Below are 22508 nucleotides of genomic sequence, written 5' to 3'. Positions count from 1 at the left end.
ATGCCATTGGAGGGCAAGTCTGGTGCTAGCAGCCACGGTAATTCCAGCTCCAATTGCGTATATTAAAGTTGCTGCAGTTAAAAAGCTTGTAGTTGGATCTTGAGATCGAGCTGGCGGTCCCAGCCCCTGCCTCTCGCCGCCCCCTTGATGCTCTTGACTGAGTGTCCTGGGGTCCGAAGCATTTACTTTGAAAAGATTTGAGTATTCAAAGCAGGCCGGTTGCCTGAATACTTCAGCTAGGAATAATGGAATAGGACTCCGGTTCTATTTTGTTGGTTTTTCGGAACTGGGGCCATGATTAAGAGGGACGGCCGGGAGCATTCGTATTGTGCCGCTAGAGGTGAAATTCTTGGACCGGCCCAAGACGAACCAAAGGGAAAGCATTTGCCAAGAATGTTTTCATTAATCAAGAACGAAAGTCGTAGGTTCGAAGACGATCAGATACCGTCGTAGTTCTGACCATAAACAATGCCGATTAGCGATCCGGCGGCGTTATTCCCGTGGCCCGCCGAGCAGCTTCCGGGATACCAAAGTCTTTGGGTTCTGGGGGGAGTATGGTTGCAAAGCTGAAACTTAAAGCAATTGACGGAAGGGCACCACCAGGAGTGGAGCCTGCGGCTTAATTTGACCCAACACGGGAAACCTCACCCGGCCCGGACACAGAAAGGATTGGCAGATTTATTGCTCTTTCTCGATTCTGTGGGTGAGAGCGATTTGTCTGGTTAATTCCGATAACAAACAAGACTCCTCCATGCTAACTAGTTACGCGACCCCCAGCGGCTGAGCTTCTGCTTTATTCTGTGACCCATTTTTTGTACTTCAACCTGGAGTCACTTACCTTCTAACAATAAAAACTTGAATTGGAGCAACAGAACTTCTTCTTGCAGTCCTTTTCATGAACTTTACTGAACTCAAGGCAGTTGGATGCCATAAAAAGTTTTCTTACAGTGGGACCTTACCATATTCCAGTAGTACTAAAAAAAGAAGTACACCGTGCAGTGATGGTGGATCCCCATTTGGTTTACAGAGGCAAAAGTAGATAGGACGGATGCTCTTTTTTGTGGTAGTGTGGGCGAGCAGTTAAACTTAACAGAGGGTAGTGCTAAGCATTTGATGTACCCATAGAGGCAATGAATGACACACACACTCAAAGAATAAATCCGAGATCCAATTTAGAAAAATAATACTTTTGTTTGTATATACTTTAAACTCAAGCACTCCGTTATTCGGTAAGGATGTTTTCAAGCATAAATACTTTTTAGTTTAAAAAATCGACACAGTTTGGCTGGGTGCAGGTGTGCAGGAAGGCGTCCAGTGCCCAATGGTTTTCAATGGGAGTTTGTCCTCGGGGGACACAGGCTTCAGGCTCTGGGGAGCCCACTAAAAACCTACCAGCTAGTGTGTTGACTGACTGGTCCCGATCAGTTAAGCCATCTTAGACATGTTTCTGCCCCCTCAAAAGTTGAGAGGCATTGCTCTTGAGGGCCAGAGACAAACGCATGCATTGGGCGGGGGTGTTAACACCTCACCCAGGCAGGATGGACATTCTAGGGGCAAAGCTTTAAATGCCTAGCCACCTTTGTAATGTGACCCACATCTCTTCAAATGGCAGAGATGACTACTCCCTGTGTCCTGACCCCACTTTTTGTGGCAGAACAGATGGGAAAATTATTCCGATTAGGAGGTGTATCCACTTCATGCCAGTCCCACCCCTAAGATGGGTGAACTGAGGTGGACACCACTTTTAAAATTCCTCCATCTTTGGAAGGAATTAGGCCTCTAGGGTCAGGGTTAGTTCCAATTTCCAGCAGAAGTGGTCATAGAAAGGGTGTAGTTACCCTAAAAGTGGTCATCCCATTGACTACCGTGTGGCACTCCCTATAACGCCCCTAAATTGAAAATTTAGGTGGCACCATTGAACCATAGAACTCAGATCCTGATGACCTGGGAGGACTACCTGCCTTTGAAAAAGACTCAAGTCTCCTGTGAGCAGTGGACCTACTCTCCAACCAACTCCAAAGAAAAGACTCTGCAGCCTCCGGAACCGCAAAGACCCGACACCTGAAGTCACCACTGCACCCGCTGTCACCGACTCAAGTGCGAGTGGACCTCCGGTGGTAGCAAGGTCCCTGAGCTGTCCAGAATCCGAGCCCATCATGGTTTCACCCCTCCTGGACTCCCTCAAGTCACCTGAATCTCTGCACGCATGTCCCTCCTCTCCTGTAGCTACTACATTGAGAGAACCTGAAATGTAAAGCAACCACTCCACCTGTTGCCGCCAGCCCGAGTTGAAGTGCACCCCTTCTGTCAGTGAGGTGCCCCTGGCTCCCCTGCGCTCGATTTGACTGTGGTTTCACCCCTTCTAGACTCCACGACGACGCCTGCAGCCTCAGATCACAGAACCAACTCCACCCCCCCCCCTCACCCCCCCCCCCCCCAACTGCAAGTGCTCCAGGACAAGGAAACCAGACGCCAAAGGACACCCCTGCACCCATCGCCCCAGTGCCTGGGAGAAGAGGACCAAAGGTGCACTTACATCCCGGAGCACCCCACATTTGCTGCTTACCTGTTGGTTGTTCCTAACTAGCCCCCCAGTTGGAGCCTGCAGCCTAAATCCACAGAGGCCAGTTCCCCTTAAATACATTGGGCACCCAACATGTACTACACCTCTGTAGCCGGCCACCCCAGTGCTGCCCAAAGCAAGCTGTTGGTGTGGTCTTGACCCTTGTCCAGTACTCACCTTAAGTCTACAAGATTGGTCCCGTGAGTTGTCTATAAGTGCTTGTTTGCTGACTGTGTTTTCCTCCCATCAGTTAACATTGAAGAACTCTGAATTTGCACTAATTGTCTATTTTTTAAACTAAAAAGTATTTATTCTTGAAAACATATTTATCTTAAAAAGAAGTTCATGGGTTTAAAGTATATATAAAAAGAAGTGTTATTCTGCTAATTTGGCACAGATTTATTCTTTAGGTGTGTCTCATTTATTGCCTCTGTGAGTACGACTAATGCTTAGCACTATTCTTGCATAGTAAGGTCTAAAGAGCACAAGAGTATCGCCTGAGGTGGGACTACAGATAAAGAATGTATGCATGATCAGCAGAGTAATCAAACGGTGATAAGGAAAGAGAGAGAAAAGAATACCAGAAGAAAGTAGCAAGGATGGGGGTGGCCAGCGATAGTAAACGGAATGACCACCGCCAGGGGGGAGGGGGACAGGGGGGCTAGGCGAGAAATGCAGGCCTTGTAGAAGTCTGCTGACAAAAGAGGGGGTCAACCAACATATTTGGGCAACATTCCGAGGTGGGGCCGTCTCCTAGGATCCCTGAATCCCTGCATGTCATGTCCTCTGTCGGTGAGGATCGATATGGACAAAGATTCAGTACAACTGTCGCAAACGGGATCCATCCTGCAGCTGAGGCTATCATACAGGGTAGGTGCGGAGGCAGGGGAAGCAGCGCCGTGGCATTCATTCAATTCTAAAAGTAAGAGTTATGAAAATATGTATGGGGAAAAGGTAGGATGTCTCCAGATCGTGCAGGGTTAATCGAGAAATGAACGGAAAAAAGAAAAGGGCGGGGGGAAGAGGGGGAGAGAAGACAGAGGCGACAGAGAGAAACAGAAAGAGAGGGGGGAAGAACAGGGGGACTGGTGTCGAAAAAAGAAAGAAGGATAAGAAAACAAAATTGTCTATAGATATGGGAGTGGGGGGGGGGGGAGGAGAGCAAGACCAGAAGGACGAGAGCAGTGGCCCCAGGGCAAGGGTAGCAAAGAGGAATAGAGTGTAGAAAGGGAAAAGGAGGGGGGGGGGGGGGAAGGGCAAAAGAGAAAATGGTTGGTGCGTAGGATTAACTGGGGGTTGGTAATGGCGACAATGGTGCGGTCGAGACATCAGTAAGGAAGGGGGCCACACACATGAGCAAAGATGGCAGTCTGATCCTTGAGGTTATAAATGACTCTCTCATGTGTAGCTATGCTAGTCATCGCCACAATCCATTCCTCAGGCGCGTGGGAGTTGCAGATCTCCAGTGCCGTAGGATACATATTTCGCAGTTGCCAGGGCTGTATGTAGAAGCTTTTTTTGCGGTCGCGATAAGGTCGGGAGGGAGGCCGTATCATGCAGCATGAGTAGTGAGGGGGGGCAAGGGGGTTGGAAGCGACATGGATTCCGTCAGGACATGTTCAACCGCTCTCCATAGAGGTTGTACCGACGGACAGCTACTGAGTACATGGAGCAAGTCACAGCGTGGAATTGCTCAGCGCCAGCATGACGCATGCGGAAGGAGCCCAGTCCTGTGTAGTTTCATCGGGATCCAGTACCAGTCGTGGAGTATCTTGAAGAGGCAGAACTTTATGCGAGCTTCGTGCGTACCTCTGTCTAACGCTTCCACTGTGTCTGCCCAGTCCTCCTCATCAACGGTCTGCTGAAGGCGGGTTTGCCATCACACCCTTGTGCTTCCCCCATGTCAGGCAATGTCGGGGTTTTGGCGCATACAATGCTGGAGTTGGAAGTATTTCCATTCCTGTGCAGGATGGTGGCGGAATTCCTCCTGCATACTAGCGAAAGGTTTGAGCCTGCCGTTCTCCAGCACCTGGTCTAGGCGGTTAAGACCGGCATCCCTCCATTGCGGCCAGTTAAGAGCCGTTCCCGCTATGCGCATGCTATCATTGTGCCACAAGGGAGCCTGGGCGTGGAGAAAGGGGGTGGACCCCCAGAAGACGGTGGGCCCTCTGCCAAGCCACACCTGTCTCCTTCAGAATCGGATTCGGGCCATTAGAGGGCGCGAAGGTCTTGCGGTAAAGCCCGTTAAGGCTTCCCTTGTGGATAAGCAATTCTCTCTCTACGGATATCTATTACGGTGACTCTGCGGGGTCAGACAGGGTGGCTGCCAGTGATGACAGGTGGAGGGCTAAGGCGTAATGTTCCACCAAGGGGAGTCCCATTCCGTCGTGTGATCTGCGTGCTATTAATTTGGCCGATGCTAGACGGGGGGTGCATAGACCCCCTACACAAAGGACCTAATTGCGGCATCCACCGAGCTCAACGTGGAGAGGGGTATCTGGAGGGCCAGAAGGCCCAATAGGTATGTGAAGCGAGTTACCGTGACCATCCGCACCTCCTGCAGCCTGCCCCACATGGAGAGGCCTAGTTCAGCCCATTTGTCAAAGTCAAGTCAAAGTCAAGTCTCATGCATGCAATGAGGGGATCCAGGTTGTCTGCCGCCATTCGTTCTAGGCCACGGTTGATGAAGACCCCCAAGTATTTAAGGTGCTTCGGAGTCCAGCGAGATGGGAAGCCAAGGAGCGCTGATTTTGTTGTCCCCCATGACAGGGGGAGGGCCTCGCTCTTGTCCCAGTTTACCAAATAGCCAGAGAGGGGAGCAAAGCCGTCAATAATCTCCATAAGAGCAGGCAGTGAGCAGTCAAGGTCAGTTAGGATGAGCAGGACATCGTCAGCGTACAGATAAAGTTTAGAGGTGGTACCGCCCGGCAGAGGGAGGCCAGCTATCCTGGGGGATGCTCGGATGAAAGCCGACAGGGGCTCCAACGACAGCAGGAACAGAAGGGGGGAAAGAGGGCACCCCTGCCGTGTTCCTCTACAGATAGGAAAATGATCCTAAAGAAAGCCCCCGCAGTTGACCCTCGCCGTAGGATGATCATATAGCAGACGGACTTTGGAAATAAATCGGTCACCCAAACCGAATTTCCCCAATGTTGCAAAGAGGTATGGCCAAACCGAATTTCCCCAATGTTGCAAAGAGGTATGGCCATTCTATGCGGTCAACCGCCTTTTCGGCATCAAGGGACAGTGCTAGCGCGGCCTCCGGCATGGCCCTAGCCCCCCAAAGGGCGTAACATAGGATACGGAGATGGTTCCTTGAGCTGCGGCCCAGCTCGAAACCGACCTGAGTCTGGTGTCTGAGAGACAGTATGACTTTGCGCGGGCGATTCGCCAGGACACTGGCCAATATCTTAATATCTCAGGAGGGATATGGGTCGGTAACTGGCGCAAAGCAGAGGGTCCTGGCCGGGTTTTGGTATAACATAGAATATGGCGGCATTGGAGATCGCACCCAGAGAGTCTGCCTGACACACTTCACATATCGAAGAGCCTCCTAGTTTCAATTTGGCAAACATATATCGTCCCTCTGGGTCAGCCCATGATTTGGTGACTGTGAAAGGTAGGCTTTTCCGTGGTAGTATTGCAACATCGCACTTTCGCAGAGCGCTACTCCGTTCGTCCTGCGGAGAAGCACTACAGCTGGACAGCACTGTCCACACCCAGTCCCTTTGTAGCTTGTCAGATTCGAGCCTGGGCAGGTGAGTCTCCTGGAGGAGAGCCACATCCGCCCCCTTGGTGTTGAGGTACCAGAGTATTTTCTTCCGTTTAATGAAATGGGTGAGACTATTAACGTTCCAAGAGACAACCCGCAGCTGGGTGGGTGAGGCGGGCGAGTGTCCAGCCATGAGGAAAAGCTACAGGGGGCGGCAAGGGCGGATGATGTGAAGAAGTGGGATAGAGAGACGGGGAGAGGGAGGTGGGTATGGAGTCCTATGTAATAAAAGAACCGAAAGGATTATGAGTGGGGGAGGGGAGCATGGAAGGAGATAGAGGTAGAAAGGGATGAAATGTAAAGAGACACCAGGGGGAGGAGAGAAATAAGAGGGTGCGAGACGGAGGACGAAAATAAAAAAAAAAGGAGGGAGGGAAGGGGGAGAGGAGAAAGAAAGGAGGTGTGAGAGAGGAGTGATGAAAAAGGCAAAGCTAGGACAAGCAAAAAGCAGGGACAACAAAACTAATCCTGACTCAGGGAGAGGAGAAGAAAAGGATAAGTAAGTGGGGGGTGAGGGGGAGAGATGGAAGAAAATGGTGGAGCAAAACAAGAGCCTCCGAAATCCTAAACTTTAATCCGCGGGTCTATACCCAGACCCAGTGAGTCCCAGCTCAAGGCAAGGCCGGCGGGACCACGGCCGGGGGAAGGGGCGCAGCATGGGACAGCCACTGCCCAGGACCCTGGAGCCAGAGTCCTCCAGAATGATATTCCCCAACAGGGACCGGGATAACGCAGTGCAGCACAATAGGAAAGTGAGCCTGCCGAGGGACGCCGCTGCGGGCGCAGCAGACTTCCCAATGGAGGGGGAGAGGCAGGGGCATCGAAGGCCGTTATTGTGTCAGTGTCAGTGTATGCACATCGGGAGGGGGTGGGGGAAGAGAGGGGAGGGAAGCGGAGTGCGAGCAGAGAAAGGGGGGCAAAGGGAAACAAAGCTTGACCGTATAGATAGCAGCACATGAACCGCAAAAGGGAAATACGAAAGTGACAAACAATCGGTCAGTTATCATTATATTAGAAACTGTTAGGTTAACTGTGGGGCTGCCAGGTTCAGAAAGTATGCAATGTCCGACATGCCATCAGTCCCAACTGGGGCCGGATAGTCCTATGAACCTATACGGCACCCACATTATATCTGTAGTAAAGCATTGCTATATAAAAATAACAAAAGAATAACAAAACACCCAACGTTATGCAGTAATATAGATCGGTACTCAGCCAGCCAGTGGATCGGTGAAAGGTCTGCCGTCCCCAGGCCCGGGGAAGCCATGGTCGCCAGGCTCTCGACTTCCTGCAGCCCAGTAGGAAATAGCGAGTTCAAATGGGTTCCGCAGGGGGCTTGAAGGGGGAACGAGACTTGTCTCTATCCACCACCTGCGTGTGGAGAACCACTGTGTGCAGCACCTGCCCTCTGTTGTCGTAACTGTTTGAGTCTCTCCAGGTCCAGCATTCTGGTCAGCAACCGTTGGGTCCCGAGATGGGTTCGGGGTGGAAGTGTCCATGAGCGACAGGCCGTCCAGGAAACAGCGCAGGTCTTCCGGGTCATAAAAGTCTTTAGACACACCATTTTTCGTAATCCACATTCTCGCCGGGTTAAACAGGCCATATTTCACCTCCATCTGACGTAACCTGGGTCAGAGGTCCAGGAATGCCCTTCGAGGCTCACTGGTTTCCTTAGAGAAGTCAGCCGACATTCAGATCACTTGCCCGTCCATCTGACAGGAACCCTGTGCGCGTGCTCTCTGTATAGGTTGGCGGGCTTGCGCGTGACGAAGGAGGCAGGCTATGATCGGTTGGGGACGGGTGGCCATGTCGGGTCTCCTAGGACCCAGCCTGTGTGCTCTTTGGAACTCCAAGGGTGGATCGAAGGTGATGCCAGTGAGCTTGGGCAGCGTCTCCCGCAAGAATGTATGAATATTTTCGGGAAATCCTAGGAATCCGACGTTGTCCCTCCGGCTCCTGTCCTCTGTCTGTCATCTTGCTGCAAAGAAACAGGAGTTCTTGGTCTCTATCCTAAGAGGAAGCGACTTGGGCCTCTACTGTTGTCAACCGTTGTTCCAACCCCCAGTATGCAGGTTTGAAAGCCTGCAATATCCACACAGATGGATTTAGTTTCCGCAGTCAATGAGACCATTGCACCATCCATCCCCTCCAACCTGTGACCCACCGCCGAAATTTCCTGGAGGATATGATCCATGGTGGATTCCTGGGCTGAGTCTGCCATAGCATGGTGTCTGCCAGGTGGCAGCGCCGCCGAGGTAGGGGGTGGCCCCTTCGTCTGAAGTAAGGCCTCAGAGAAAAGCAACTGTCTTGCGGGTTTGCCAGAGTTCTAATTGGACGACCTGCCGCCTGGCATCTCTGGCCCTGCCGCAGAGCCTAGCAGTGGTGGTGCAGGAGACCAGCGGTCCCAGCACTCTTCTCTTGGGGCTAGAGTCGGTCAAACTCCGCGTGGTAGGTTGGGGGGGGAGAGGTGGGAGGGTCTCGGCCCTCACCGCAGCATGTCTGATGGGTAGCACAGTCTAAGTGAAGCCCACGGCACAGCCCTTGCCCCAATAAAGGAAGAAGGTCGCAGCCCAGAGGTAAGTAGTCTCCCATCCGCTGTGGAGGAGATGCGACGGCAAAGGTGAGAGCCTCAGTCTCGGTGTTAAGGGGCGAGGGCACCCCGCCAGGCAGAGAGCACTGGCTGCCCCACACGTCGTGGGCCGTTTCCCGACAGTAGTTGTGGTCGTTGCTCCCCTCCGTGCCCGGCACTCTCAGTGGCGGAAGGGGGGGAGGCACGGGGCACGGGCTAGGTGCGCAGTCCCAACAGTATAGTGTAGGGCCCGCAAGACCCCCTGCGAGCCTCCGAGGTGATGGCTTGGCATCCGGAATCCTGTCTCGCCACTTTATCAGTGTAGTAGGCCTGTCAAGCTCCATCCAAGTCAGCTGAGAAAGAGTATAAAGTCCGAGGAGCGGCCCAGGATGGGGTGTCATTCTGGTTCTGGTAGCAGCTTCCGTCCTGCGTCCTTTGACACTGCGCCCGGCTCTGTTGAAGGCTGCTCTGGCTAGGGCTCCAGATCGTCGCAGGCAGCAAGGGACGTGTGGAGACGCCCCCACAACAAGCGTGCAGACCTCGCGCTGTCAGGTCACCCACTGCCAAAAAGAGTCCAGTGTGCCCATCCACCTGTCGCCCCCAAGCGCCGCCGCCGAGGCCTTTGGTAGTGCACAGGTCCTCGCCGCAGCAGTAGGGGTCCTCCAGCAGGAGGGGGGGTAGGGCACGCACAGGGAGAAGGCATGACTCCTGATGGGGTGGGGGTGCGACTCACCCCTGCTCCCCCAGTGCAGCATGGGTCCGCTTATGATGCCGGCGCCCGCCCCTCTCCAACTGCTCTAAGGGCGGTGCCAGGCCTAATCCAGAAAGCAGACTGTGAAGAGCCGCGGGTCCGGGCCCCCACCACAAGCTGCGTGCAAGCGGCAGTAAAGGAAACTGACAAGGGTGGTGGTGGGGGGGGCTGCAGATGAACAAACACTTAGGAGCACCCGCTCCGTACCGGCCCCATCTGGCCGCGCTCAGGAGCGCCGGGCTCACAAAGCCCGGGAGGCCCGGCTCCGAGCTCTGTCCCAGGCCACACTACTCGCGCCACCAGTTCACCTGGGGTCGCAAGCCCACGCCGCTTCCGGGAACCTTCGTCGCTGCGGCGTCCTCCAGCTGCCCCTACGACATTGAAAAGAGGCTCCGTGCCTCTGCAGTTCCCCCGTCCCCAGCCCGACCCCGGCCGCCCCATGGAGCGCTCACTTCAGGCGGCCATCTTATCCCATAGCCCGATCATGCCCCCTGTGCTGAGAAGTTTGATACCAAACTTCCCAGATTTCAGTGTAGCCATTATGGAACTGTGGAGTTTGTGTTTGACAAACTCCCAGACCATATACACTTATGGCTACCCTGCACTTACAATTTCTAAGGTTTTGCTTAGACACTGTTGGGGCATAGTGCTCATGCACATATGCCCTCACCTGTGGTATAGTGCACCCTGCCTTTGGGCGGTAAGGCCTGCTAGAGGGGTGACTTATCTATGCCATAGGCAGTGTGAGGTGGGCATGGCACTCTGAGGGGAGTGCCATGTCAACTTCGTCATTTTCTCACCACCAGCACACACAAGCTGTGAGGCAGTGTGCATGTGCTGAGTGAGAGGTCCCCAGGGTGGCATAAGACATGCAGCAGCCCTTAGAGACCTTCCCTGGCATCAGGGCCCATGGCACCAGGGGTACCAGTTACAAGGGACTTACCTGGATGCCAGGGTGTGCCAATTGTGGAGACAAAGGTACAGTTTAGGGAAAGAACACTGGTGCTGGGGCCTGGTTAGCAGGCCTCAGCACACTTTCAAATCATAACTTGGCATGAGCAAAGGCAAAACGTCAGGGGGTAACCGTGCCAAGGAGGTATTTCCTTACAGGTAAGTAGAGGCATAAGAAAAAGAAGCTCTCTTTGACTTCTCCTTGTCCGTCGGTCGATGAGAAAGCATTGGTGCTCTAGGCCTTGTTCCGAGAAACCTGCGCCGATTCCACACCTCCCCAAATTTCCGGGAGCTCAAGCAACCCCTGCCCAACTCTAAGTTTTACAAGGCCATGCACATCATTTTTGGGCAGTCCAACCCCATTGTTATCTCTGACGCCAACAGGAACCCTGCCTCCTGGGCCTGATCTTTTTTTCTACGGCCTAGGTTACAGGGATGAAGAGGAGGGGTTGCTGGACCTTCTAGAATACCAGCCCCCTGAAGAACTTACGAGAAGCTAGTGGACTGGATACTTCTCCAGATACTGGCATGCTTTCTCCCCGTAACTCGGCGACTGAGGAGGGTGCTTTTTATTCCATGGTGGTGAGGAAGGGTGTCTGAGGTCCCTGAACGTTGAGTTGCCTTCTGTGGCAGTCAGGACTAATCTCCTGACAGAGATGCTACAACCTGGAGCTTCCACTTCAGAACTCTTGCTCCCGTTTAATGTGGCCCTCACTGACTTCCTGGTCCAAAAGCCAGCACAGGGGCTCCTGTGAACAGGACGATTGCCCTCCGCCACTGCCGGGTTCTGGGTGACACCAGTTTTCTGATGCAACACCCCACCCCGGGAGCTTAGTGATCTAAGCCTCCACCTCCCAGGGCACGTTCCCATCCGCTCCCCTGGATAGGGAATGCAAAAGGCTGGACTCACTTGGGAAGATGATGTTTTCTTTCGACACCCTCACATTGTGGTCTGGGAATACTGCATGCCTTCAATCAATCAATTTTTGTAAAGCATGGCTACTCACCCGTGAGGGTCTCCAGGTGCTGGGGGAAGGGGAGCTTTGTCTGAAGTGCAGGGGGGAGGTTGTTCAGCTCTTTGCTGCAATGTAGGTGAAGGATTGTCCACCGGCAGTGATTGTATGAATGGTGGCCAGGGCCAGCTGAGCGGAGGGATCTGGTGGGGGTGTGGAAGGAATCGCTGTGGTTCAGGTAGGCTGGTCCTGCGTTGTTAATGGCCTTGTACGTGTGAGTGAGTAGCTTGAAGGTGATTTGTTTCTCGACCGGGAGCCAGTGGAGGGTCCTCAGGTGTCGGGAGATATGGTCTCGGCGTGGGAGGTCCAGGATGAGTCTGGTGAGCCTTTTGGGCCGTTTTTCCAATGTGCTGTTTGACATGGTTGCGCACGTGCTGCCACAGGTCCCTTTGGAGGCCCAGGCCGTTCTCTCTCAGGCTGTTGCCAATGGGAGAGACACAGCAAAGTTTACAGTTCATTGTAGACAGGACACGACAACCTTGCTGGGCAGAGCGGTTTAGTCAACAGTGGCCCTGAGGCGCCGCATCTTGCTGAGGAGGTCTGCCTTTTCAGGGGATGTCCAAGCTTTTTTGATGAACATGCCCTTTGATTGACCCAGCTCTTTGGAGACGAGACAGACAGCTTGAATGCTTCGGAATTCGCAAGCTGCGGCGAGATCCTTGGGCCTTGCTTCAGCTCCTCGACCCTCAGCCTGCCTCTCACCCCTTTTATGGCTACGGACGCGGTCTCCAACTTCTCCAGTTCCCAGCTAGCCACTTTGGCGCGCATGTTGACCAGCCTCTGCATGGCATTGGGCACGGAATCCACCGGCCTCGTGGATCAGGTGGCTAGCGGCCTGGACAGTCTCCCCAAACCCCCTCTACAGCAGACTCTAAACCTTCCCAGTCTGATTCGCCATCACCTACTCTGTTGGCAATCCATCACAGCAAGTGGGATTTGCAGAGCCCGTAGGAGCTACTCCATCCCTTTCAAGACTCCTTTCCATCCATGCCACATCCTACGATCGGATGACGAAGGATCATTTGACCCTTGTCCCCTGAGAAGTTACAGCTCTCTTGGTCAAGGGAGCCATAGAAAGGGTCCTAGTGCCAGAAGTAGGTCGTGTTTGCTATTCTCGCTACTTTCTAATCTCCAGAAAGTACAAGGGCTTGTGCCCTTTCCTAGACCTTCAGTTCTTCGGTCTCTTCCTCAAGAAGTTCAAAATGCTCACTCTGGTTCAGGTTCTAACTTCCCAAGAGACTAGATAGTAAGTGTTGGTCTTGTAGGACTCTTATTTTCAAATTTGTGTCCTACCTGCCCACAGGTGTTAGCTGCGGTTCATGGTAGGCCACAAGCACTTTCAGTTCACTGTGCTCCCTTTGGCCTTAACAGCGCCCATCGGGTGTTCACCAAGGTGATGGCGGTGGTCGAAGCTCATCTGTGGAGATCAGGGGTTTCAGTCCTCCCATATCTTGACAACTGGCTGATGAAGGCAGGCTTGCCCCAGGCTGTCGTCAATCCCCTTCAGACTGTGGTGGACCTCCTGCATTCACTGGGGTTCACTATCAACATGCCACAGTCACAGCTGACTCCCTCTCAGACATGCCCTTTCATCTGAGCTATTCTGGACAAAGCGTAGTTTCTGGCTTATCTTCCAAAGTGGTGAGTCCAGGATATTCAGGCTATGATACCAATGTTTCACCCTCTATCCTGGATTTCAGTGAGAAGGACTCTGTGGCTGCTGGGTCTCAGGGTTTCCTGCATCCTGCAAGTGACTCATGCCAGGTGGCATATGTGGGCTCTGCCGTGGGACCTGAAGTTCCAGTGGGCGCAGCATCAGAGGAATCTCTCCAATAGGGTCCAGATCTCAGAGGGAACTGCACGAGATCTGCAGTGGTGGTTAACAAACCATGACTGGGTCAGAGGCATATTTCTCTCCCTTCCCCAGTCAGATGTGACAGTAGTGACAGATTGTCACTGCTGAGATGGGGTGGCCATCTGGGAGAATTGGACGCATCTGGTCTCCAGAAGAATCTGGACTCCACATGAACTTGTTGGAGCTCTGTGTGATGCGGCTGGCATGGAAAGCATTTCCTCCCTCTTTAAAGGGAAGACAATGTGGGTGCTCGCAGATAACACAACACCACTGCCATGTGGTACTGCAATAAGCAGGGCGGCGTGGGGTCGTGGAGCCTTTGTCAAGAGGCTCTTTGCCTCTGGACGTGGGTATAACAGAAGGGCATTATGGTGGTTCAACATCTGGCGGACTCTCTGATTGCCAGAGCAGACAAACTCAGTCAAAAATACCTAGCTGATCATGAATTGCGTCTCCATCCGGAGGTGGAGCAAGGAATCTTTCAGTAGAGGGTAGAGCCTTGGTTAGGTCTGCTGAGAATGCGTAATGTCAGCAGTTTTGCATGCTGGAGTTTCCAAGGCGGCAATCTCTTGGGGACGCTTTTAGTCTTGAGTGGAACTCAGGCCTCCTTTCCACCCATACCACTTTTGCCCAGAGTTCTCAAGAAAATCAGGAACGTCTTGACAATGAGAGTCTAGTATCCCGAGCTGTTGAGCATGTCCATGGATCCTAAGATCAGACTGCCTCTTTGAGGGGGGATCTTCTGTTGGAGCATCAGGGGAGGGTCTGCACCCGAACCTGTCCACTTTCCGCCTTCAGGCATGGAGACTTTTTCTTGGCAGGCAGGCGTCCTTCCACCAAAACTGTATACGCTTGTCGTTAGAAGAAATTTGTGGCATGGTGCATAGACAAGTCTGTTGACCCCCTTTCTGCCCCTCTTCCTGAGGTCCTGCTGTTTATCCTTTCTTGGCCCAGCAGGGCTCTGCTATGGGCACTCTTAGAGGTTATTGGTCTGCGATTTCTGAATTATTTGAGGTTTCCTGACAAACCTTTTTTGTTTAAGTCCCGAATTGTACATAGGGTCTGTAGGAAAGTAACATAATTACGTCCCACTTTTTGCTTGCTGTCAGTATGTTTAGACTGTATTATCCTGCTAATCAGGACCCCAGTGTTAGTGTTCTCGCCCCTAAATTTAGTTGGCAACTACATTTTGCACCACACAATTGGCCTACTGGTGCACTCATGTAAGTCTCTAGTATATGACACTTAGGTACCTAGGGCATTGGTACACCAGGGGTCCCCCGTGGGCTGCAGCATGCGTTGTGCCACCCATTGGGGCCCATGCAAACTATGACTACCGGCCTGCCATTGCAGCCTGTGTGAAATTGTGCATGCACTGTTCACCCCGGATAGGTTTACCTTATATCACAGTCACTGCACTGTGATCCCTATAAGTCACCCCTAAGATAGGCCCTTCAGCCCCTATGGTAGGGTGCATTGTTCTCAGTGTGAGGGCACCCCTACATTGGCAGAAGTGTCCCACAAACACTAGACTCCATTTTCTGGGCTTTGTAGGTGCGGGGAAGCCATCTTAAGGTATGTAGTGTACGCTGGTCAACAGATGTCGTCCAGCTACATAATGGCTTCACTGATTGGTATTATGTTTGGTATCAAATGTGTTGGAATCATGCAACTACACTGATTCCAGTGTTAGTTGCATTTTATCATGTACTCTCTGGGTTCCCCTGGGGAATCCCCCATGTCTGCCTGTACAGCCTTGCAGGGCCTGCATGCCAGCCTGTGCTGCTGCCGATCCCAGACACCGTTCTGCCCTCCTGCTGCTGAGCCTAACTTGAGCAGGGGAAGGCAGAACAAACGACTTCCTGTAGAGGAGAGGTGTTACCACCTCTCCTTTAGAAATAGATGTCTCTAGGCTGGGGTGACCTCTTAGGGCCAGCAGACTGCTTTGAAGGTTGGTGCCCTTCTTACATAAAGCGGTTTACTCCAGTGCAGGAGACCCCGGCTCCCGCTCTGGTGTTAAACCACCCAAAGGATGGGGGAGTGATCACCCCCCTGTCCAGCTACTCCGCTACGCAGGTGCCCAGATCTCTGTCAGGTGGCCATCTATTTCTGCCATCTTGAAAATTAGATGAGTAGAGGCCCCTGGGAGTATTTGACTGGTTAGTCCAGCTGGGTGACGTCCCTAACCCCTGCCCCTGATAGGTGGGCCACTGCAGTAAATGTCCAATCCCCTTTCTGGGTTTCTTAAGGGCTTCCCTGAGGGTGGGACCCTAGATTCATCTGTGAATTCATCTGATAACTCTTCCTTAAGACACTTCTGCAACCTGGACACAGGAACCGCTGCTGGACTTTGCCGAGACCCAAGACAAAACTGCACCTAGTACGAAGGCTCCTACTGCAACTTGGTCCCCGTGCCTTGCAAGGACTCTGCAACCTCCGTGGCCATGCATCCTGCAGAGTCACAAGGAGTCGCCTGCACTTAGGAAAGAAAGAAGGAATCTCCCTTGGAGTGGAGTCACTCGCCTGCATCCGCAGACACCTCAACGACCTGTTTGTAGATCTTGCTGTCCCACACATTCTCCAAGGCTCTACAATACAGGTGGTAGTTCTGTGGCTCTCCAGAAGTCTGACCTGTATTCTTTGCAACTGAGAAGTCTGAGGTTCCTCGCTGGAGCTGCCTGGCTAGAATCCCTGTGCATCATGTCTGTTCGTCGTTACCAAGGCTTGTTGGCTTTTTGGTCCAAAGACCTCCTAGCTCAAAGAAGCCCCTGCCTCCCTCACTACACAGCTCCAAGAACAATGCCCTCTCTGCAACTCCTGTGACGTGGGCACTAACCTTTGCTGTGCTGCTGAGGCCTCCCTGTGACACCCTGTGACACCCTTGCCTGCTGCCAGAGGGTCCTGCTGGGAGCTCCAACGATTCCTGCTTGCTCTTCTGCTGGCTGAGGGCTGGCCCTGACTTACCCTCAAAGGTAGACTCTCCTGAACTTTGCTGGTACCCAAAATTCTGCTGCACTCCATGCAGCGCTTTCTTACATTTGCCAAGGCTTGTTGGTGCAGACACCTCTGCAGTCTGATGACGAGTGTGCGACAGCTCGTGCACAACTCCTGGGATCCTCCACCGCTAGATCACTGTCCAGCGGTAAAGCATCTCCAAGAAAGGTGGGCATTGCCCCCTGCACTGTCTGGACACCCCTGGGTGGTTCACGGGTCACGACAGCAGCTGGACAACCAAAGTCCCCATTGACTTCAAAAGGAGGTTCTGACACAACTTCACCCCTATGCACCTGGGCTCCCTGATGTAGATACTCCGATTCTCTGTGTATCCAAGGGTGGTGGCACTCTTAAACCTCCCTTGTCCCAACGTGTTTCCGCAGCGTCGTCTGGGAAGGGTCCTAGAACACAAAAACTCTAACAGCAACTTCCCCATCTCATCCAATGGACCAGTGGTTCTCAAACTTGTTAATGAACCGACCCCCCAGTGAGAAAAACATAAATTATCGGGCCCCCCCTTAGAATTTTTCATAACTATTCTATTAAGTTGGCAATGTTTAAATAAGTCTACCCTTATTTAAACATTGCAGTTAAGTCCGGTTATCTTTTTACAAATGCAATTAAAACAAATTCTGCTCAAAACAAAGCACTATTATCTGCATAATCTTTCTTTTGGCCAGAGCCTGGTGCCCCACCGGAATCACTTAAGCCCCCTTTAAGGGAGCCCGCCCCCCTGTTTGAAGACCCCTCCTATGGACACTGACCCGGGTTACAACTCTGCACATGGGCACCTGGGAAATCCTAGCTACTTACCTTTGGCGTTATAGTGCTTCCACAGCCCTGAGGATCCTTGGGTGGTAGTCCTGGTTAGTAGCGACTTTCACATCCCATTTGTTTAGTATATGGTTTGACTCCTACCCCCCTTCCCCCCCCCATTGGGGCCCATGTTATTTTATGCTTTTACTTACCTGTTTCTGAGCATATTTATGTATGTTCATATCTCCGGTTCGGAGCTGCACCAAAGTTAGTTTAGTGTTTATCTTATAATAAATAATACATTATTTTTGTAACACTGGTGTGGCTCTTTCCTGTGTGTACCTCACTGACTTACCTGTGTGGTACCTGCAACTGCTTTACACCCTGCTGAATAAGCCTTAGCTGCTCTCCACAGCTGTCATTTGAGAGCTCTGGTTATCTAGAACCTCCTACACTATTAATAAGGGTTGTCTGGACTCAGTACAGGGTACCTCACCTATACATGTACCCTATATACTGAGCCAGTCTTCTACATTGGTAGTGCAGCAGTTGGGATAAAGACTTGCATTGTTTTACCACTTTTTCATAGGTGAATTTCCACATGAAACAATTGCTGACTTAGGTACATGTTCTACTTTTTGCAAAATTTTCATTTTTCTAAATCTTTTTGGATTGTGTCTCAGGGGTCTAGCATAGCCTTTTCGCAAAACTTTTAAAAGTTTAGCACACTGGGTTAGTAGTAGGTACACTCACCACACTAGTATCAAGTCTTCCGTTGATGGAGCTGACTAGACTCAGTAGTCTAGGTACAGTGGCCTGATGTACCGGGAACATAGGACCCTCTGTAGAGAAAGGAAACTGAAGACAGGTAGTCTCCCTACCAACCCTTATCTCCTAGAGATGCTCATCCAAAATGACCTCTGTAATCCTGAAGGTAAGTTAGAGCAGCGAGACCAAGGAGAGCGGGATGACCCTCCAGAGTTGGAGAAGGAAGTACCTGGTACTTCAAGCTCCCACTCTGAACATGTCCAAGAGGACTCTGAAGAAATCCTTGAGGGCAACCCTGGGCCTGTACGGGGTAGTACTGATAGTGCTGAGGGGGGTGTTCACTGGTAGGTCCACTTTTTCTCCCTGTGGAATGGTACAAAAGGTTACCAAGAGGAATAGACTTAACTTCATCCTCACTCTCCTCTGCATCAATTGGTGAGCTCGCCCCTTTCTAACAGCTCAGAGGAGTTACCTTTAGATAGGGGGTTCCACTTGCTGAAACTTGAGAAGGCTAAGCTCATATTGAAAAGGGAGTAGTTGGTCCATGAGAGGAACGCCCTAGATTTGGAAAGAGAAAGGAAGGATTTGGGGTTGGAACCCCATGGTGAAAGCACTAGGGACTCAAGGGTCAGGGAGGAAAACTTTGATCTAGGAATCTCAGCCGGATAGTTCCCCCTTACAAATCTGGGGATGATATCCACAAATGGGTAACTGCTCTTGAGAGGTCCTGTAAAGTCCAAAAGGTCCCCCAGAGGCAGTGAGCAGCTATCCTGTGGCTCTCCTTTACAGACAAAGGTTGAGACAAACGTTTGGCAGTCAGAGAATAGGATGCAGACAACTATCAGGTTTTCAAAGAGGCACCGATTGATGGGTTTGGACTTACTACTGAGGGATACTGGATTGAGTACAGAGAAGTTCAGAAGGAGTCATCTCAAGATTGGGTTGATTTTGTAGACTGCACTTAAGGCTCTGGAAGGCTGGGTTACATGGTAGTAATGTACATGACTGTGAAGGGCTGTACAATTTGATCAAGAGAGAGCACATTCTTAACTGTGTGTCTGAAAAACTGCACCAATACCTAGTGGACTCTAAGCTTAACTGTTCCCAAGAATTGGGAAAGAAAGCAGACAAATGGGTTCACACTAGGATGGAGAAGAAAACCCATAGTGGGGGGTCTATAAGAAGGGTAATACTTCTAAGTCCTCAAGGAAGGATGGGGAGAAACCCAAGGCAAAAAGAGAGTCTTCATCAGGTCCACAAACTTCTTCTTTTGGGGGTGAGTCCCAATCCTCCTCTTCCTCTAACAAGAAACCATGGTGCTTTCTTTGTAAAGGAAAAGATCATAGGACATCTGACCTCAGTTGGCCTGAGAAAAGCACTCGTACTACTACTACTACTACTTACCCTAGTGCCCCTAGAAGTAGCACTAGTAGTAGTACCACATCCAAGGGTGTAGCTGGGTTCACCTTCGGTACTGCAGTGAACTCTGGTCTAGCCAGGGAAACCACTGAGGCTGTCCTAGAATCAGGGCGGCCTTGAGCTTGACATTTTGGCTGCCTGGCCTCCTAATATAAGGAAATACAGGCATCACCACCTCATTAATGGTATTGAGGCAGAAGCTTACAGGGTCACAGATGCAATTGTCACCATGTTGACTGAAAAACTGGTGTCACCTGAGAAGATCCTACTTGGACACACTTACCAAGTAACCAATGCAGACACCATCTCTACATGCAACCCCATTGCAGTGGTTAATTTCAGCTGGGGGGGGGGGGGCTGGGCGATTTACTGGCCCTAAGAAAGTTGTAGTATCTTTATTGATTCCTATAGAGTGTCTTATGGGCAATGATTTTCAGACTTCGACATGGGCGAAGTGAAGTTGCAAGCCAATGCAAGAATGCTGGGCATCTCTGAGAGTTTGTTTTTGGCAACTAGAGCATAGGTCAAGAAGCAGGAAGAACAAGGAGCAGTGGAACGTGGAACAGTGGCCCAGGCAACTCCTCAAAAGGGTTTGAAGGGTAAGAAGTTAACCTACCCCAAGTCTCCATGTGAGGATCAGAGAGATGAACTTGCCCCCTTCTAAGGGAACTGCCTCAGAGGAGCTTGGGCCTGACACAGCAAAGCTTTTGGGAGCAGGGAGACCACCCAGAGAGGAATTAAGTCTGGAGCAGAAATCCTGCCCCTCTCTTGAAGGCCTCTGGCAACAAGCTGCTGGAGAAGTGGCAGGGTATGTCCGTGAACCCAATAGGATTTACTGGGAAGATGGTCTTCTTTATTCTCAGACTAGCGACCCCAAACCTGGTGCTACCAGTGGTTCCCCAGAAATTTAGAGAGTTCTTGTTGACCTTGGCACATGCCCTTGCAGGACATCTTGGGAAACGCAAGACTCGGGACAGACTTGTTCCACACTTTCACTGGCCCCACATGTCTGAAGACACCACAGAGTTTTGTGACTCCTGTGTCACCCTCCAAGCTAGCAGCAAGTCAGGAGGCACTACATAGGCCCCCTTAATTCCTCTATCAGTGGTTGGGGTTCCCTTTGACAGGGTAGGGATTGACATTATTGGTCCCCTAGACCCTCCTACAGTCTTTGTGAATAGGTTTATCCTGATAGTGGTGGGCCATGCAACCAGGTACCCAGACGCTATTCCCCTTAGGACCACTACAGCACCTGTAGTGGCCAAAGTCCTCTTAGGAGTCCTTTACAGAGTGGGTTTCCCTAAGGACGTGGTTTCAGATGGAGGTGCACACTTAATTTCTGGCTACTGGAAAACAATGTGGAAGAATGTGGTGTAACATATAAATTCACCAGCCCCTACCATCCAAAAGGAAATGGGCTAGTTGAAAGATTCAACAAAACCCTCAAAGGTATGATTATGGGACTCTCTGAAAAACTCAGGAAGAGACGGGATGTCCTCCTACCTTGTCTTTTTGCCTACAGAGGTTCCACACAAGAGAGAGAGCTCAGTTCATTTGAGCTTCTATTTGGGCATCCTGTTAGATGTCCTCTTTGTCTTTTGAAGGAGGGGTGTGGGAGCAGCCTCTCAAACCTCCCAAACAGGACATTGTGGATTATGTACTATGTCTACGTTCATGTACATGAAGAAGGCCAACAAAAACCTTGAGGCCATCCAAGAACTGCAAAAGTTATGGCATGACCAAAAGGCTTTTCTGACTGTTTACCAGCCAGGGCAGAAGGTGTGGGTTTTGAAGCCTATGGCCCCAAGAGCATGCCAGGACAAGGGGAGTGCCCCCCACACAATTGTTGAAAAGAAGGATGAGGTCACCAACTTGGTGGACCTGGGCGCTCCAAGAAGCCGCCACTGGGTGCTTCATGTGAATCACCTAAAACCTTATTTTAACAGGGCTAACATGAGCTTGCTCATGGCCACTGATGAGGGGCAGGTGGAAGAGAGTGACCCTCTCCCTTATTCCTCTTCCACAACCCTGTTGATGGTTTAGTAGATGGAGTAGTCTTTGCTGACAGCCTCACTGGCCAGCAACAAGCTGAGCGAAGACAGGTACTAGGTCAGTTCCCAGAACTCTTTTCCCTGACACCAAGTCAGACCACCTGGTGTGCCCATGCTGTGGACATGGGTGATAGTCTGCCTGTCAAGAAAAAAACCTACAAGCAGCCTGCCCATATCAGTGATTGTATCAGGACAGAGGTCCATAAGATGCTAGAGGAACTGTTTCTTAAAATTGCACTGTGTCCATTTTTAAAACAGATTATTGCCAATATTTCAAGAACTGTATAACTTAACGATTTCAAACCAAGCACTTTTGATACATGTGTGAAATAAAAATCTATTGAAGTACTGATCTGCAATTTTAATCTTGTGGTTCTAAAAATAAATTAAGAAAATATATTTTTTCCTACATAAAAACCATTGGTCTGGAGTTAAGTCATTGAGTGTGTGCTTTTCCTATTGTTTGTGTGGGTACAACAAATGCTTTGCAATACCCTCTGATAAGCCTTACTGCTCGACCACACTACCCCAAAAGAGAGCATTAGTATTATCTACTTTAACCTCTGTTAAGCCTCTGGAGAACCCCGGGACTCTGTGCACACTATATCTCACATTGATATAGTATGTACAGAGCCAGCTTCCTACAAAGGGTGATACCCTGAAACTGGTCCCAGGATGCTTGTTTCCGGTCCAGGGACAACCTGGCTTGGCAGTTCGGACTGGACTGTTCCCATGAGAAACAGGGTCAAGACTGATTTGCATATGGCTGGGTCCAAACTGTGGTGGCATGGTGAGCAAAAGAACAATGGATTAAACCCAGATCTGTGACTGGGGGTGAGTGTTTGCATTGTTCAGCACTGTGTCCTTCATCCTTTTGTGTTGCTAAACTGTCCTTGTACACAAGCCACATTCCCAGGGCAGAAAGAGAGAGATGAGGGTCTGTGTAGACTACAGAGGCCTCAATGTAATCACTTAGGGGGTCATTCTGACCCTGGCGGTTGGTGACCGCCAGGGTCACCGACCACGGGAGCACCGCCAACAGGCTG

At 51.2% G+C, this 22508-nt stretch overlaps 1 protein-coding gene across 6 annotated transcripts in view; it reads left to right on the top strand.

Moving 5' to 3' along the window:
• The window catches only part of ASAP1 (ArfGAP with SH3 domain, ankyrin repeat and PH domain 1), a 1537410-nt gene that overhangs the window by 1185465 nt on the left and 329437 nt on the right, over positions 1 to 22508 (top strand). The window lies entirely within an intron of this gene.

This window comes from Pleurodeles waltl, chromosome 2_2 (assembly GCF_031143425.1).
Source record: "Pleurodeles waltl isolate 20211129_DDA chromosome 2_2, aPleWal1.hap1.20221129, whole genome shotgun sequence".
NCBI classification, from domain to species: Eukaryota; Metazoa; Chordata; class Amphibia; order Caudata; family Salamandridae; genus Pleurodeles; species Pleurodeles waltl.
Note: the sequence above shows the minus strand (reverse complement) of the source record. Positions and strands in the feature narration are given on the sequence as shown.